Source organism: Bufo bufo, chromosome 4 (assembly GCF_905171765.1).
Source record: "Bufo bufo chromosome 4, aBufBuf1.1, whole genome shotgun sequence".
NCBI lineage: Eukaryota > Metazoa > Chordata > Amphibia > Anura > Bufonidae > Bufo > Bufo bufo.
The window spans coordinates 21,023,123-21,041,696 of NC_053392.1; positions in this window are offsets into that span (position 1 = coordinate 21,023,123).

Here is an 18,574-nt window from a genome sequence, read left to right on the forward strand (position 1 = left end):
TTTGCGGACAGAATTAAACTTGGAAATGCACGGTAGCGTGTGAAGTTATTGAGGATGACACTATCCGCACCTTAAATCTAATATACCCTTTTATGGATAGATTTAAACTTGGCCTGATATAGCAGAAACCACTGATTTAGGGAATTGCTAACTTGGGAATTGTATTTCAACCCAAAACAAAAATATATCCTTTGCCAGACAGCAGACAGTATTGCAATTGGCTAGCCACAGCTGAAACACCAGATTTAGGGTACTGCTATTTTGGCAATTGTATTTTACCCCTCAATAAAATAGCAAGCACAGCCAAGCCCCTGATGTAGGATATAGCAAAAAAATAACCACACTATTGATGGTTAAATGGACTTGGTGGCAGCTTGTGCTGGCGCACCACAAGACACAAAATGGCCGCCGATTACCCAAGAAAAAAGTGACATAAAAACGCTCTGGGCAGCCTAAAAACAGTGAGCAATTAAATAGCAGCAGTTCAATGATCCACAGCTGTAGATCGATCACTGAATTAAGTGTTTTTGCTGAGTTAATCACTGCCTAATCTCGCCCTAACGTCGCAGCTGCAACCTCTCCCTACACTGATCAGAGCAGAGTGACGTGCGGCGCTACGTGACTCCAGCTTAAATAGAGGCTGGGTCACATGCTGGACTGGCCAATCACAGCCATGCCAATAGTAGGCATGGCTTTGATGGCCTCTTGGGGCAAGTAGCATGACGATTGTTGATTGGCTGCTTTGCAGCCTTTCAAAAAGCGCCAAGAAAGCGACGAACACCGAACCCGAACCCAGACTTTTACGAAAATGGCAGTTCGGGTTCGCTCATCCCTAACTAGGAGTGCATGGGTTCATAAAAGTAGCAGCAGGCAGGCATCACACAGTGGTGGAGGGAAAATACTATACTCGGCAGTGTGGGAATATTTTGCACAGTCACTGGGCGATGTTAGTAGAGCAGTATGCAGGATGTGTTGGCAGAAAGTGAGGCGTAGCCAGGGTGCTAATGTTGGCACAATGACTCTGCATCAACAAATGGAACATCACCATAAAGTGGCGTGGGAAAACCGCATCTTTCATTTAGTCTTACAGCCTGATGCAGCAACTGTTGCATCTCCCACTGGCCCGCACCCCCACTCCAGCAATCAGGGCTCATCAACATCAGCAGAATGAAGCTGTCGTTCCTTTCCATTGACTTAAATGTCGTCTATTGATCCTGATGCTCATCTTTCTACTTCTCATCACTTGTTTCGAGAGAAATCGATCACCAAGGCAATTGCAAAAAGAACAGTATTCGTGCACTAATCCAACAGCGCAGAAGCTGAACGTGCACCTGGCCAAATTGCTGGTACTACAGTCCTCCCTTTCCATGTAGTTGACTATGGATGTAGTACGGTATGTAGTAGAATATGCAAATCATTTTTTGTTTATACACCCCTTAGGGAGGCCAGGTCTTTATGGTGACCGTCTTTGTCTTTCTCTGGCATTACTTTTTTAAATTATCCTTCGTCTTCATGTACAAGAAAAGTCAGCAAGATGCAGAGAGAGGAGGAGCTGGATATTCCTGAATACATTATCATCGGTATTAGATGATGTGGAAAAGGAGGAAAAGCAGATGGCAGAAGAAGCGTTCTTCTAACTGTAGGGCAGGGAGCGGTGAGGTTTGGAGAAGTAGGTTCACTACTAGGGGAGGGGAGGGGAGGGGGGCTTTCTTCTTGTGTCACTCCGGGAATGCCCCATTACCATTTTTCTCTCCTCTTTTATCGATTCGTTGAATCTAACTGCCGGTCACCTGCTGCGCTACGAGGTACTCTTCATAGGTAGTTTCAGGATGCAAGGGTTAGAGGTCACCTGAGTGGGTAGGTCATGTGATATTTTTATGGAGATGCGGAAATATCTAATATCTATCTATATATATATATATATATTATTTTTTTTTTTTTAAAGGAATTATTAAAAATCGCTTGATGAAGGTAAAAGGCACTTTTTTACTGTAAACTTCGATTTTTTATTTTTATAAAACACTTATTTTTTTTAAACTTTTTTGTATGTTTGTCCAAGTACAGGGACATCAACATTTCAGGGTCTGATTCCTGTTTCAATGTAGTTCAATACATACTGTACTGTATCATACTAATCATTCTTTGTTTATGCACCCCTTAGGGAGGCCAGGTCTTTATGGTGACCATCTTTGTCTTTTTCTGGCATTACTTTTTTAAATTATCTTTCGTCTTCATGTACAAGAAAAGTCAGCAAGATGCAGAGAGAGGAGGAGCTGGATATTCCTGAAGACATTATCATCGGTATTAGATGATGTGGAAAAGGAGGAAAAGCAGATGGCAGAAGAAGCGTTCTTCTAACTGTAGGGCAGGGAGCGGTGAGGTGTGGAGAAGTAGGTTCACTACTAGGGGAGGGGAGGGGGGCTTTCTTCTTGTGTCACTCCAGGAATGAACCATTACCATTTTTCTCTCCTCTTTTATCGATTTGTTGGATCTAACTGCTGGTCACCTGCTGCACGACGAGGTACTCTTTATAGGTAGTTTCAGGATGCATATATGATGGCCCCAGTTGTGCCCCCATAGATATATTATGACCCCAGTTGGTGGCAGCGGAGAGTTACGATCGGAGTCCCAGTTTAATCGCTGGGGCTCTGATCGGTAACCATGGCAACCAGGACGCTACTGCAGTCCTGGCTGCCATGGTTACTTAGCGAATTTAGAAGCATTATACTTACCTGCGCTGTCTGTGACCGGCCGGGGGCGCTCCTCCTACTGGTAAGTGACAGGTCTGTGCTATAAGCAATGCGCCGCATAGACCTTTCACTTACCAGTAGGAGGAGCGCTCCCGGCCGGCCACAGACAGCAAGGTAAGTATAATGCTTCTAAAATTGCTTAGTAACCATGGCAGCCAGGACTGCAGTAGCGTCCTGGTTGCCATGGTTACCGATCGGAGCCCCAGTGATTAAACTGGGACTCCGATTGGAACTCTCCTCTGCCACCAACTGGGGCCATAATATATCTATGGGGGCACAACTGGGGCCATCGTATATGTATGGGGGCACAACTGGGACCGTAATATATGTAAAGGGACACATCTGGGGTCATAGTATATGTATGAGGGCACAACTGGGGCCATAATATAAAGATGGGGGCACAACTGGGGCCATAGTATATGGGGGGATTTTAATTAGGAGGGGGGGAGAGGGGAGGCTGCACTGGCCACCAATGAATGTAATACAGGGGAGGGAGGGGGGCCGCACTGGCCACCAATGAATTTAAAACTGGGGATGGAGGGAGGGGGGTCTGCGGCACCTGAGGGGTTAATTGTGCAGATCACAGCCCCCTGTAAGAGATCGGATGCTGCTAGGTAGCAGGGGGCAGTCATGTACACAGTTCTTAGTATATTCTAACTTGAAGCGTCCCCATCACTATGGGAACGCCTCTGTGTTAGAATATACTGTCGGATCTGAGTTTTCACGATATAGCTCAAATCCGATGGTATATTCTAACATAGAGGCGTTCCAGGGGATGGCTGGCAGCCTTAGTCCTGGGGGGCAAATCCAGTCAAGTGGCCCATTTTTAGCCCCGCCCATTATTAAAAGCCCCTCCTACATATAATAGGCCACTCCCGAAACACTGTACAGCTGACATTCTATAGTTGAGGCCTGTCTACACATCATACGGAGAGGGGAGGGACTGTCCTGGCTGCACTGCCTGCTTATACAACAAGCTACAGCCAGGAAGCTCCTCCGCTCTCCTCCCTCCCCAGATCCTGCTCAAGGCTTGTGGTTCCCCCCACCATCTGCCACCCTCCTGTGGCCTGCTGCCCCCTTTCGTCGTCCTCACCCAGCTCTGAATCCTCCTTCTGCAAATAGCAGGGGGAGGAGCCGGAGCATCTCCTCTCCTACATAGCACCACATACCTCTTACATCCTGTGATGTCACCTTTGTTGCAGACGTTCTCTTTCCTCATCTTCTCCATTCTGACCAGACCGCCATGATGATTTTTCTGCCATCTCCCGTCTCTGCAGAGATTGAGAAACAGACATTAGTTTCCTGCCACCCCCAATACTATAATGCAGAAACAGTCCCCCTGGAAATACTACTACCACACAGATAGTGCCCCCAATACTGTACCTGCTGTGCCCCCAATACTATACTGCAGAAACAGTACCCCTGGAAATACTACTACCACACAGATAGTGCCCCCAATACTGTGCCCGCTGTGCCCCCAATACTATACTGCAGAAACAGTCCCCCTGGAAATACTGCTACCACACACATAGTGCCCCCAATACTGTGCCCGCTGTGCCCCCAATACTATACTGCAGAAACAGTCCCCCTGGAAATACTACTACCACACAGATAGTGCCCCCTTAAACAATTATTTGCACACAGTGCTCTAAAAAATAACTGCCCAGACACTAATAGTATAAAGATAATGTCCCCCCAAAAATAATTGTGCTAAGCTGATTCTATGCCAGGGTGCCCCCAAAGTAACAGTGCTCCCCAAAATCCCACCAATAGAAATAATTCTCTGCCAGAGCTCACTTAGTAGTAATAATGCCCCTATAGTGCCCTAGTAATCATGTTTCTCATAGCCCCCCAGTAGTAGTAAAGCTCCCCATAATACCCCCTAGTAGTACTAATTTTCCCTATATTATGACAGTACATGAAATACCCCCGCTTAGTGCCCGCAGTTGAGCTAATGTCCCCATAATGTATGCCAGTATAAAATACCCCTATATAGTGCCCCAGTAAATGCCCTCATACTGCTCCTCTCCCCCTTCCCCATAGTGTCCCCCATAATATGCCAGTAAAAAAATGCCCCTTAGTGCCCCCAGCAGATGCCCCTATAGTGCTCCTCTCCCCCACAATGTGCCAGTAAAAAAATGCCCCTTCTTAGTGCCACCATATGCCCCAATAGTGCTCCACTCCCCCATAGTGCCCCCAAATAATGCCCCATAGTGCCGCTCTCCCCTATAGTGCCTCCCATAATGTGCCAGTAAAAAATGCCCCCTTAGTGCTACCAAATGCCATAGTGCCCCCCATAATGTTCCAATACAAAAGGCCCCTTTAGAGCCCCCACTTCCCCATAGTGCCCCCAAATAATGCCCCTATAGTAACACCAGATGCCCTATACTGCTGCTATCCCCTATAGGGCCCCCCAGAATGTGACAATAATTAAAAAAGCCCCTTTAGAGCCCCCAGATACCCCCATAGTGCTCCTCTCCCCCATGGTGCCCCCCCATAATGTGCCAGTAAGAAATGCCCTCATAGTGCCAGCTCCTCTCATAGTGCCAGCTCCCCCGCATAGTGCCAGCTCCCCCTTATAGTGCCAGCTCCCCCCCATAGTGCCAGCTCTCCCCCCCATAGCGCCAGCTCCCCCCCCCATAGTGCCATCTCCCCCCCCATAGTGCCAGCTCCCCCATAGTGCCAGCCCCCTTCCCCATAGTGCCAGCCCCCTTATAGTGTCAGCCCCCCCATAGTGTCAGCCCCCCCAATAGTGTCAGCCCCCCCAATAGTGCCAGCCCCCCCAATAGTGCTCCACTCCCCCACAGTGCCAGCTCCCCCTATAGTGCCAGCTCCCACATAGTGCCAGCTCCCCCTATAGTGCCAGATCCCCCATAGTGCCAGATCCCCCATAGTGCCAGATCCCCCATAGTGCCAGATCCCCCCCATAGTGCCAGATCCCCCCTATAGTGCCAGATCCCCCCCATAGTGCCAGATCCCCCTATAGTGCCAGATCCCCCCCATAGTGCCAGATCCCCCCCCCCCATAGTGCCAGATCCCCCTATAGTGCCAGATCCCCCTATAGTGCCAGCTCCCCCCCATAGTGCCAGCCCCCCTATAGTGCCAGATCCCCCCCATAGTGCCAGATCACCCCCTATAGTGCCAGATCCCCCCCATAGTGCCAGATCCCCCTATAGTGCCAGATCCCCCCCATAGTGCCAGATCCCCCCCCATAGTGCCAGATTCCCCCCCCATAGTGCCAGATCCCCCCATAGTGCCAGATCCCCCCATAGTGCCAGCCCCCCTATAGTGCCAGATCCCCCCCATAGTGCCAGCCCCCCCCCATAGTGCCAGATCCCCCCCCCATTGTGCCAGCCCCCATATGGTGCCAGATCCCCCCCCCCTATAGTGCCAGATCCCCCCATAGTGCTAGCTCCCCCAAAGTGCCAGATCCCCCCCCCCCCATAGTGCCAGATCCCCCCTATAGATTAGTGCCAGCCCCCCGCAAAGAAGAAAAAAAATAAACACTAATACTTACCTCCATCAGCAGCGATGCAAGCCTCTTCCGGCTTGTGTCCCTGCTGTGTGCTGCCCGGCTCAGGCGGCGCGATGATGACGTCACCGCGCCGCCTGAGCCGGCCTCTGATAGACTGCAGGCATTAGTGCCTGCGGCCTATCAGAAGAACAGGGGAGGGACACGCCTCTCCCTCCCCTGCCCCACAGCACACAGCAGCATGGCCGCAATTACATCCAGGGCCGCGCCGCCTGTGGTGATCGGCGGTGCGGCCCTGAAGAATAAAAAAAATAAAAATAAAAAATATATTTTTAAAGACTGTGGCCGTTTATTTAGGGCGGCCTGGGGGGCAATTGCCTCCCTGCCCCCCGGCCCAGCCCGCCCCTGCTTCCCTGAATCGCTCAGGTGTAATGTCTTCCCTGAATCGCTCAGGGGTAATGTCTTCTCTGAATCGCTCAGGAGTAATGTCTTCCCTGAATCGCTCAGGTGTAATGTCTTCCCTGAATCGCTCAGGGGTAATGTCTTCCCTGAATCGCTCAGGGGTAATGTCTTCCCTGAATCGCTCAGGAGTAATGTCTTCCCTGAATCGCCCAGGTGTTATGCCTCCCCTGAATCGATCAAGTGTCATGTTTTTTCTCAAATCGCAGGTGTCATGTTCCTGGAATCGCAGGTGTAATGTTTTCCCCGAATCGCAGGTGTCATGTTCCCGGAATCGCAGGTGTCATGTTCCCGGAAGCGCAGGTGTCATGTCTTCCCTGAATCAGTCAGGTTTGTCTTCCCTGATTCGCTCAGGCGTCGTGTTTTTCTCCAAATTGCAGGTGTCATTTACCCAAGAATCGCAGGTGTCATGTCTTCCCTGAATCGCTCAGGGTTATGTTTTCTCCAATTCACAGATATCATGTTCCCAAAATCGCATGTGTCATGTCTTCCCTAAGGGACTCAGGGGTCAGGTCCCCTGAATCGCTCTGGTGTTGCCTCCCCTTGGTCACTTAGGGGTGATGTTCTCTGAATCGCTCAGGTCTGGTGGGTTCCCTGAATCGCTCAGGTCTGGTGTGTTCCCTGAATCACTCAGGTCTGGTGTGTTCCCTGAATCGCTCAGGTCTGGTGTGTTCCCTGAATCGCTCAGGTCTGGTGTGTTCCCTGAATCGCTCAGGTCTGGTGTGTTCCCTGAATCGCTCAGGTCTGGTGTGTTCCCTGAATCGCTCAGGTCTGGTGTGTTCCCTGAATCGCTCAGGTGTCATGTTTTTCCCTGAATCGCTCAGGTGCCATGTTCTCCCTCATTCAGGTTTTGTTTTTCCGTCCTCTTCCAGGTCGGTTGTTCCCAGATTGCATATTTTCTTGAACAGTCTGGTCATGTATTCCCCTGATTCACTCAGGTCAGGTTGGCCTGATCCGCTCAGGCTTCTGTTTCCCTGGTCTCCCAGTGGGTAGGTAGTGGCCAGGTCCAACCAGGTTCAAGGTACTGCCTGACCCACCCAGGTGTCCGTCATCTTTTTGAAGGTGTATGTAATTGCCTGCTTTGCTTAGGATTCCATGTTGCCGGAACCGCTCAGGATTCAGTGCATCGCCGGAATTATGCGGGTTCCATGCATCAGCCTGTAGCGCTCGGGGGTTTGTTCAGCAGCGTCCGGCTGGTTCCTGGTTACCCGATTCGTGTCCGGCGTGTCTGGATTCCTGTTTCCGCAGGTTGTGGCATGCAGCACGACTTCGGGCTCTGATTCTGGCTGTCCAGGGTCACCCGGCAGTTGGCCATGGCGTCCAGGCTGCATCCTGGTTCTCCATCGCCTCTTTCCAGTGCCACCAGATCGCACCTCTCTCCGGGTCTCGTACCAACGCAAGCTTATTTTCATGTAAGCAGGGCCTCAGGCCACCGGAATTTCGATCCATCCTCAATTGTGTCGCAGGGCTCCTCCGTGCCCGGTCACTCCACGGTGCCGGGTTTCAGGTAAGTTCCAGCCGGGTGGCGGCGTGACGCTTCTCCGCAGCTCAGAGCCTTCCTTTGTTCATCACGAGCCTCCATTCCTAGGTCTCCAGTATCGCCGGAGAGTTGGCAGCGCTGTCCGTTGGTTCGGTTAGGTTGCGATCCTTTCTATATCATGTTCATTCCTGTTTCCTTATGATTCTCAGGTTCATGTATTTCCCAGATTAGCTCAAAAATTCACGTATTTACCCATTCACCCAGGTCTAATTCCCCGGAGTCGCGCGGGTTTTACGTGTTTCCTGGATCGCTCGGGTTCATGCATTTCCCTGAATCGCTCAGGTCCATGTTTACCTGAATCCTCGGGTTTTATGTTCCAGAATCACCCGGGTTCATGAGTTCTGTATCGCTCGGGTTATGTATGTGCCCAAGTCACTCAGGTTTTACGTTTTCCCCGAATCACTCAGGTCAGGTGTTTCCTTGAATCGCTCAGGTCAGGTTTCCTGAATCGCTCAGGTTTAGGTATTTCCCTGAATCGCTCAGGTTTTGTATTTTCCTGTCTCTTTCAGGTTGCCGGTATTTCCAGGTCGTATGTTTTCCTGTTTCCCCCAGGTTACGTATTTCCCTGAATCACTCAGGTTTGTATTTTCCTGTCTCTTTCAGGTTGGCGGTATTTCCAGGTCGTATGTTTTTCCTGATTCACCCAGGTTACGTATTCCCTGAATCGCTCAGGTCTTTTTGCCCACAGGTTGTTCGCATTTGCCTGATTCTCTCAGCTCCTTTTCCTACAGGTTGTTCGCATTTGCCTGAATCGCTCAGGTCTTTTGTCCCACAGGTGGTACGCAGTTGCCGGATTCGCTCAGGTCTTTTTCCCACAGGTTGTTCGCATTTGCCTGAATCACTGAGGTCTTTTCCCACTAGTGGTACACATTTGCCTGAATCACTCGGGATCCGTTATATTTGCCTGAAACGCTCTGTTTTTTTCCAGCAGTATCCAGTGGTTCCTGTTATCCGGTTCGGGTTCCGCATGTTTGAATCCCTGATTGCATTGGATCCGGGTCATCACGGGGGTTTGGACATGGTCATCCATTATCTCGACAACGGTGGTTACATCAGGTATTGTACTCTGCTCCCTCTCAAGCGGCATTCTTGTGTTCATTGCTACGTCATGGTTTGCTCAATCTCACCTGGGCGGTCTGCACCCTGATTCCTGATCATCAAGGGACCTCAGGGTGTCCCCTCGGGCTGGGCTAGCTGCTACAGCTTTCGCCAGGCTTGAGGCCCCGTGGCGGCCGCCAAGCTGGCTAAGATCCAAGCCGCCGTTTCATCCGCGGCTTCTTCCAGGGTCCTGTCCAAGTGGGAACTCCAGTCCCTGTTAGGGTTCCTCACGTTTTTCATGGCTTTACAGCCATTGCCACACTCACCGCCACCTGTCATTTAACACCATCAAGCTGTATTTTGCCAGCATTCAACACCATTGGATGCTCGGCGACCCCTCTGCCAGATCCATTTTTCGCATCAGGCCATCAAAGCCACCCTCAGCGTTAGCGCGGCGGTCCAGGTGCGTAGGCAACCAGTGTCAGGCGAGTTTTCCGCAGATTGTCTGTAGCCCTAGACGGTCTCCCTTTTGGGCACTCAGCAAGCATCATCACCAAGCAGCCATGTACCTAGGGTCTCTGGGTTCTTAGACCCGGAGAGTTCACCTGCGGCACGGTCAACCGAGCGACCCTGCTCAGGCGACATCTCGCCTGGAATTCGGTCCACTTCATACTGTCCATCCCAGCCACCAAGTCCAATCAGGCTGGTCCTCCCACTGAGGTAGAGTTCTTCCCCACGGCCAAGGCGCTCCAAGAGGTTCTGGCCTCACTCCAGTCTCCCGCGTTAGACGACCCGTTGCTCCCAATTAACAGTAGGCCCCCCTTCTTCGGCCCAGTTGTCTCCAATATCCGCACCCTGGTGGCAGGGTTGGAGTTCATCCCTAGCACGGTATCCGGGCACTCCTCTCGCGTAGGGGCCGCTTCCGCAGCATCCAGTCATCGGGTACCGGCACACGTCATCCGCAAGGTGGGTCATTAGCGGTCGTCCTGCTATGCAAGGTACATTCCCAATCCGCGAGTTGTGATTGTCAGAGCCTTTCGTTCTTTGGGTTTTATGGGTTCCATGATGCTCTAATAAATACATTGCACCCTACTCCGGGCTGGTTCTCTTTGCCCACTTATCTAGGCCTTACCTCGTCACTGGCACCGGGCACACTCCAGTTAGTTGGTTCAGGGCAGTACTTAGGCATGCCTTCTCTGTTCCTCGATTAGCTCCTACCACAAATAGTTAAGGCTGCGTGCAGCCTGTAATTGTGGGTGGAGCGACCTCCCCTATTTAAACCCCCTGGTACAAGCAGGAGGGCGCCCGTTCTTTGACCCTCCCTACCATCCCCTTTTTTCATTCACTCCTCCTGGGTGGCCCACTTATCTAGGCCTTACCTCGTCACTGGCACCGGGCACACTCCAGCCAGTTGGTTCAGGGCAGTACTTAGGCATGGCTTCTCTGTTCCTCGATTAGCTCCTACCACAAATATATATATATTTTTATACAATTAGTAATGTCAAATACAGAAATTAGCAAATCTGTTGAGATTTGGTTCAGTTTCAATTCTCTGAATGTTTGAAAGAGTTATGTTCAGACCTCAGAATTTTTAGGAAGATGTGTTATCTTTTTTCGTAAATTTTTATTAATTTTTGCTTTTCCTCTCCCTCCTTCCTAAGCTCTGGAATGCGCTGACTGTAGTGTTGAGCAAGCACCAAAGTGCTCCGGTGCTCTGGCTGAACACATCGGTATGCTCGTGTGTTCTACCGAGCACCCGAGCACAATGGAAGTCAATGGGAGAACCCCAGGCACCCCCTGCTCAAAAGAGAGTGTCTGGTTCATAAAAAAAAGGTTAGAAATTGATGAAAACCCCATCAAAATGTTTGGAAACAGCATTAAGAGGATAGCTGGATGCATATTAGACTCCTATTATGTACAACATACAATAGACAACCATACAAAGACTATATGCCAAAAGTCAGGTATGTGCAAGTCATCAATCTATCTACGAGAGAGAGATAACAGTCAGCATACCTTACAATGAGATATTCCAAATCAGCTCTCATCTGACTGAGAACCAGTAAACCTCAAAGTTATTTTGTATCTGTTGAATGGCTTGGGTGGACCTGCACACCTAGATCAATATCATTAGGGCGACAAAAAAAAATCTGATTATCCTAACATAATATTCAATAATCTTTCTATACAGTTTTGTCATATAAAAACTAATTTGCATAAACATGGACATATGGGAAAGACATGCAAATGAGCAGAATCTGCCTTGTTTTTCAGCTGTCTTAAGACTATGAAAACCAATAGATGGCGCTATTGAGTTATGAACGGCACAATCTATTGGTTTCTATTGTCAGTCTTAAAACAAGAGTAGACTAATAGTTTTGTCAGAAGACTATGATACCAATAGATGGCGCTGTTCATAACTCAATAACGCCATCTATTGGTTTCATAGTCTTCTGACAAGAATATTGGACAATGAGTCTTATGACAAGCTTATTAGTGTAGCCTTTTGCATGGAAAATTTGCAATAAAAATTAGCGATTAGAATATTTGTGATCTACACTGAGTTATTACCCAGCTTTCCAAGTGTCAGATATCTTCAATTAGTTATTGCCCAGCTTTCCCAGTGTCAGATTTTATCACTGAGTTATTACCAAGCTTTCGCAGTGTCAGTTATTATCACTAAGTTATTACCCAGCTTTTCCAGTGTCAGATATTATGACTAACTTACTACCCAGCTTTCCCAGAGTCAAATATAATTATTGAGTTATTACCCAACTTTCCCAGTGTCAGATTTTATCACTGAGTTATTACCCAGCTTTCCCAGTGTCAGATTTGATCACTGAGTTACTACCCAGCTTTCCCAGTGTCAGATATTATCCTAGTGTAGATCGCGAATATTCTAATCGCAAATTTTTATTGCAAATTTTCCATGCAAAAGGCTACACTAATAAGCTTGTCATAAGACTCATAGTCGAATATTTTTGTCAGAAGACCATGAAACCAATGGATGGCGCTATTGAGTTATGAACAGCACCATCTATTGGTTTCATAGTCTTCTGACAAAACTATTAGTCTTCTCTTGTCATAAGACTGTGAAATCAATAGATAGCACTGTTCGTAACTCAATAGCACCCTCTATTGGTTTTCATAGTCTTATGACAGCTGAAAAACAAGGCAGATTCTGCTCATTTGCATGTCTTTCCCATATGCTGGCTGTTATCTGTATCTTGGATAGATTGATGGCTTGCACATAACTGGCTTTTGGCATATAGCCTTTGTGTGGTTGTCTATTGTATGTCGTCCATAATAGGAGTCTACGACACATCTAGCTATCCTCTTAATGCTGTTTCCAAACCATTTAGATAGGGTTTCCATCAATTTCTAACCTTTTTTTGTAAACTAGACACCCTCTTTTCTTTAGAGCAGGGGGTGCCTGGTTTGATGCTCGGGTCTCCCATTGACTTTCATTGTAATAAATTGTACTCGAGAACCCAAAATATTTGGCCGAGCACTCGGATCTGCTGAGCAAAGCAATGCTCGAGCCGAACAGCAGTTCGTCTGAGCATGCTCGCTCAACACTAGCTGACTGCAATAGTAAATCATGTCTGAGTTACACTGACATACATAGGTATGGGTAAACGCATGCTTGACACGTTAACATACGTGTTTAAAAACATACTGCACTGGCACATGTTTTTTCATATTCCAAAGCTTCTAAAAATTTTCCTAATCTGGAGCAAATGGTGTTTAAATACATGGTGTTATGGGATAAAAAAGAAACAAAAAACTGTTTTTTTGGGGGGGACAAGACTCCAAAAGTTATGCCTTGAAGAGGTCAGAATGCCTGCCCAGATGACACATGCAAGTGTTAATTGTCAAAAGAAAAAGTAGCTAATTGTCAACTAGCGGGAGCAGTTTAGTATGGATGTGGAAAGGGTACGGATATAGCGGCATGTGGCTATAATAGTAGCAGCTAGTGTTGAGTGAATCAATGTCAAACAAATTGACTTCAATCCGAATTTCAGTAAAAAATTTATTCGCTGTGAAGTCGAATTTCCTTGGGCTTCGTGGTTGCAAATCAATTATTTCTGAAATGGAGGCAAAAAAAATACATACATACTCACCTTATCCAATTGCTTGTGGAAAGGCCATTGTGGCCATCTTGATTGAAGAAACTGCGCAAAATCTTGCGTGAGGTGACCTCAGCATGTCACCATACCTGGCCAGTGTGATGACGTGTTGACGTTTCTTAAATCATGATGGCCGCAATGGCCTCTCTGAGGGCAAATGGATAAGGTAAGTAGGTTATTTTTTTAAACTCTGATTAACCCCTGAAATGCCTCCATTTTAACATCAGATGCTGCAATCAAAGGAATGCACTTTATGACAAAGTAATTCGTAACAAATCGAATTTCTTTGTGAAACTTCAGCAAAGCAGCCAAATCAAATTTTTCATAACTTGAACAATGGGCGTTTAGGCGGAAGATCTCGGTGTCACGGCGCGGTCTAGGAGGCGGGCACGTCCGGAGCGCGCACGCATCATGAGCGCGTCCAGCGTTGCCCGCGCTCCTGATAATACTATGCACACCCCCCGCGCGTCTATGCGCATTCATGAGAATGGTTTTAGGGCTGAGCACCGAGTTGATCACTCGGCACTTGGCTGTGTAGTCTGTGTGGAGTCATGTGACGCTGGCCACGTCACATGACCCCTCTGGCTCTCTATTTAAACAGGCAGTCTGCTGGCCACAGATTGCCTGTTATTTAGGTTCCACCTGTGACTTTGTCTTTCCCGGCGTACTTACCTCCTGCTGGATTCCTGACGATCCTCTGCCTGCTCCTTGTGTACTTTGCTGCTCTCCTAGTATTCTGAACCCGGCTTCCTCCTGACGATTCTCTGCTGACTCCTTTGGTACTTCACGACTCTCCTGGTATTTATGACCCCGGCTTCTCCTGACTATTCTCTGCTTTCTCCATTTGTACTTCGTAGCTTTCCTGGTATAGACTCGGTCCGTTCACATTCTGTTGTTTGTCTGGTCTGTCCTCCCTACACTTATTCCAAGCTAGGGATTGCCGTCCAGTTGTCTCCTGTCATTAGGACTCGCGAGGCAAGTAGGCAGGGCCAGGGGTGAGGGTGGAGCGTAGTGGTCACTTCTCTCCCCCCTGTGTGTGTGTACGCGACCGTTACAGAATAACAGGCCTACTGAAACCACTGTACCATGAATCCTCTAGTGACCCTGACTGAGCATGTGTCAAACCTGACGCAGATGGTGCAGGAGCTAGGGGAGAAGATTCATTCCCTAGAAATTGGACAAGACGCCACTGCTCCTCAGGCCTCTGGTCCGAACTTGAGCCCTCATATTGTCACGGATGAAGTTAGCAGATAGCTGGAACATATAAATAAACAAGTGACTGGCTTGATCCCAAACTAAGGAGCTTATAGGTGAGCCCTATAAAACCCTAAGAGCTCTCCCTGACTGCTATCCACATGCAAGGGTCTGTATGGTAGACGATTGCATGCCCGCGTACCTAATACTGTGTGACACCTGAAAACCCTATAACAGTGAGGGGACACGACCACCGGCTCCCTGCACTTAATACGGACGGATTCAAGGTCACCTAGAATCAAGCCAGCAAGGAAACACAATAAAGTAAATGACTTATCTGAACAAACAGCAGAAGCAGCCTCCAGCAGTGAACACCTCATCCAGGAAGTAGTATAAACCACAAAGTGAGGCAGTATGGGAGGGATTATAAAGGAAGACGATTAGTCGAAATAAGTGACACCTGGCAGAAGGAAAGGAGATGAGAATGTGAAACCAAAACAAAGAACATCATACAAGAGGTAGAGAAGAACGTCTGCCAGATCTTCTCACAGAACTGGCGGTGACACATATGGAGCCACCGATCAAGCTTCCAGAACCCTTCTCTGGAGATCGGAGGAAGTTTCACTCCTTTAAGGCCTCTTTCACACTTGCGTTGTCCAGATCCGGCGTGTACTCCACTTGCCGGAATTACACGCCGGATCCGGAAAAACGCAAGTGTACTGAAAGCATTTGAAGACGGAACCGTCTTCCAAATGCGTTCAGTGTTACTATGGCACCCAGGACGCTATTAAAGTCCTGGTTGCCATAGTAGGAGCGGGGAGCGGGGGAGCAGTATACTTACAGTCCGTGCGGCTCCCGGGGCGCTCCAGAGTGACGTCAGAGCGCCCCATGCGCATGGATGACGTGATCCATGTGATCACATGATCCATGCGCTTGGGGCGCCCTGACGTCACTCTGAAGCGCCCCGGGAGCCGCACAGACGGTAAGTATACTGCTCCCCTGCTCCCCACTACACTTTACCATGGCTGCCAGGACTTTAGCGTCCCGGCAGCCATGGTAACCACTCTGAAAAAGCTAAATGTCGGCTCCGGCAATGCGCCGAAACGACGTTTAGCTTAAGGCCGGATCCGGATCAATGCCTTTCAATGGGCATTAATTCCGGATCCGGCCTTGCGGCAAGTGTTCCGGATTTTTGGCCGGAGCAAAAAGCGCAGCATGCTGCGGTATTTTCTCCGGCCAAAAAACGTTCCGTTCCGGAACTGAAGACATCCTGATGCATCCTGAACGGATTTCTCTCCATTCAGAATGCATTAGGATAATCCTGATCAGGATTCTTCCGGCATAGAGCCCCGACGACGGAACTCTATGCCGGAAGACAAGAACGCAAGTGTGAAAGAGCCCTTAGGAGAGCTGTAAATTGTATTTTTGTTTACGCCCCTTGTCTTCCGGGTCGGAAAACCAACGGGGGGGGCATTGTTATTTCCCGCTTACAGAGGGATCCCCAGGAGTGGGCCTTTTCTTTACCCCCTGATGCTAGTTGTTTAACCACAGTAGAGGTTTTTTTTCAGGCTCTGGGTACCCTGTATGATGAACCAGACAGGGTCCTGGTAGCCGAAACTGCGCTGAAAGCATTGGTTCAAGGCAACCTCTCTGCAGAGGAGTATTGCACCCAATTTAGAAGGTGGTGTGTTCCCTCAGGGTGGAACGAGCCAGCTCTTAAGTGTCAATTTAGGTCAGGCCTATCTGATAATTTAAAAGACCTACTAGTGAGTTATCAGCTCCCAGAGACTCTTAAGGAGACTATGACCCTAGCAGTCCGACTCGACCGACGTGTGAGAGAAAGACGACAGGAACGACAGTTCTCTTCTCAGGTGCTGGTCCAGTCTGAGGTTTATACCAGGAGTGGTGTTGAGGTCTCCTCAGAAGAACCTATGCAAATTAGCATAACCAGAGGGGATCAGCGCCACAGACATGGGATCTGTTTCTACTGCGGAGATCCTGACCATTTGATCAATCAGTGTCTAAAGAGGATCCTTTCTGATAAGGCTTCCAAGACAAGACCACCAAGGGACAAGGTACTCCCTGTTATTACTAAGAGTAAGCTTTTAGTTCCTATAACCATTTCTCTGGGTTCTAATTAGTGGTCAGGTCAAGCCTTTTTTAGATTCGGGCTCAGGCGGCCAGCTTTATTGACCATGGGTATGCTACTAGACAGGGTATTCCAATTTTTGTTTTACCTACGCCCATCCAAATCATGGCATCGACTCCACTCCCCTGGTAGGCGGTACTGTGAGGTCATGTACCTCCAGAGATTTTCCTTAGCTGTGGGAGTGTGCACTTAGAGAATGTTCCCTTTAGTCCTGGAGAACTTACCTGTCAAGGTGGTATTGGGGATGCCGTGGCTCAATTACACAATCCTACGATTGATTGGACCAGAGGGGAAATGGTAAGTTGGGATCTGAGCGCGGCTCGTGTTTGTCTAGAATACGGGTTGGGTTCTCTGTGGAGTCTGAGGTATTACCCGCAGTCATTAAAGAGTTTGCTGATGTGTTCTCGTCATCGTCGGGCGTATTTACAATCTTTCCAAACCTGAACGTGAAGGCCATGGAAGATTACATTAAGGAGAGTCTCATTAACCACCTCAGCCCTATAGCTTAAACACCCTTAATGACCAGGCCACTTTTTACACTTCTGACCTACACTACTTTCACCGTTTATTGCTCGGTCATGCAACCCAAATGAATTTTACCTCCTTTTCTTCTCACTAATAGAGCTTTCATTTGGTGGTATTTCATTGCTGCTGAGCATTTTTACTTTTTTTGTTATTAATCGAAATTTAACGATTTTTTTTTGCAAAAAAAATGACATTTTTCACTTTCAGTTGTAAAATTTTGCAAAAAAAACGACATCCGTATATAAATTTTTCTCTAAATTTATTGTTCTACATGTCTTTGATAAAAAAAAAATGTTTGGGTAAAAAAAAAATGGTTTGGGTAAAAGTTATAGCGTTTACAAACTATGGTACAAAAATGTGAATTTCCGCTTTTTGAAGCAGCTCTGACTTTCTGAGCACCTGTCATGTTTCCTGAGGTTCTACAATGCCCAGACAGTACAAACACCCCACAAATGACCCCATTTCAGAAAGTAGACACCCTAAGGTATTCGCTGATGGGCATAGTGAGTTCATAGAACTTTTTATTTTTTGTCACAAGTTAGAGGAAAATGATGATTTTTTTTTTTTTTTCTTACAAAGTCTCATATTCCACTAACTTGTGACAAAAAATAAAAACTTCTATGAACTCACTATGCCCATCAGCGAATACCTTGGGGTGTCTTCTTTCCAAAATGGGGTCACTTGTGGGGTAGTTATACTGCCCTGGCATTCTAGGGGCCCAAATGTGTGGTAAGTAGTTTGAAATCAAAATGCGTAAAAAATGGCCGGTGAAATCCGAAAGGTGCTCTTTGGAAAGTGGGCCCCTTTGCCCACCTAGGCTGCAAAAAAGTGCCACACATGTGGTATCGCTGTTCTCAGGAGAAGTTGGGGAATGTGTTTTGGGGTGTCATTTTACATATACCCATGCTGGGTGAGATAAATATCTTGGCAAAAGACAACTTTTCCCATTTTTTTTATACAAAGTTGGCATTTGACCAAGATATTTCTCTCACCCAGCATGGGTATATGTAAAATGACACCCCAAAATACATTCCCCAACTTCTCCTGAGTACGGAGATACCACATGTGTGACACTCCGTAGGTATTCCGTGAGGGGCATGGCGAGTTCCTAGAATTTTTTATTTTTTGTCACAAGTTAGCGGAAAATGATGATTTTTTTTTTTTTCTTACAAAGTCTCATATTCCACTAACTTGTGACAAAAAATAAAAACTTCCATGAACTCACTATGCCCATCAGCGAATACCTTGGGGTGTCTTCTTTCCAAAATGGGGTCACTTGTGGGGTAGTTATACTGCCCTGGCATTCTAGGGGCCCTA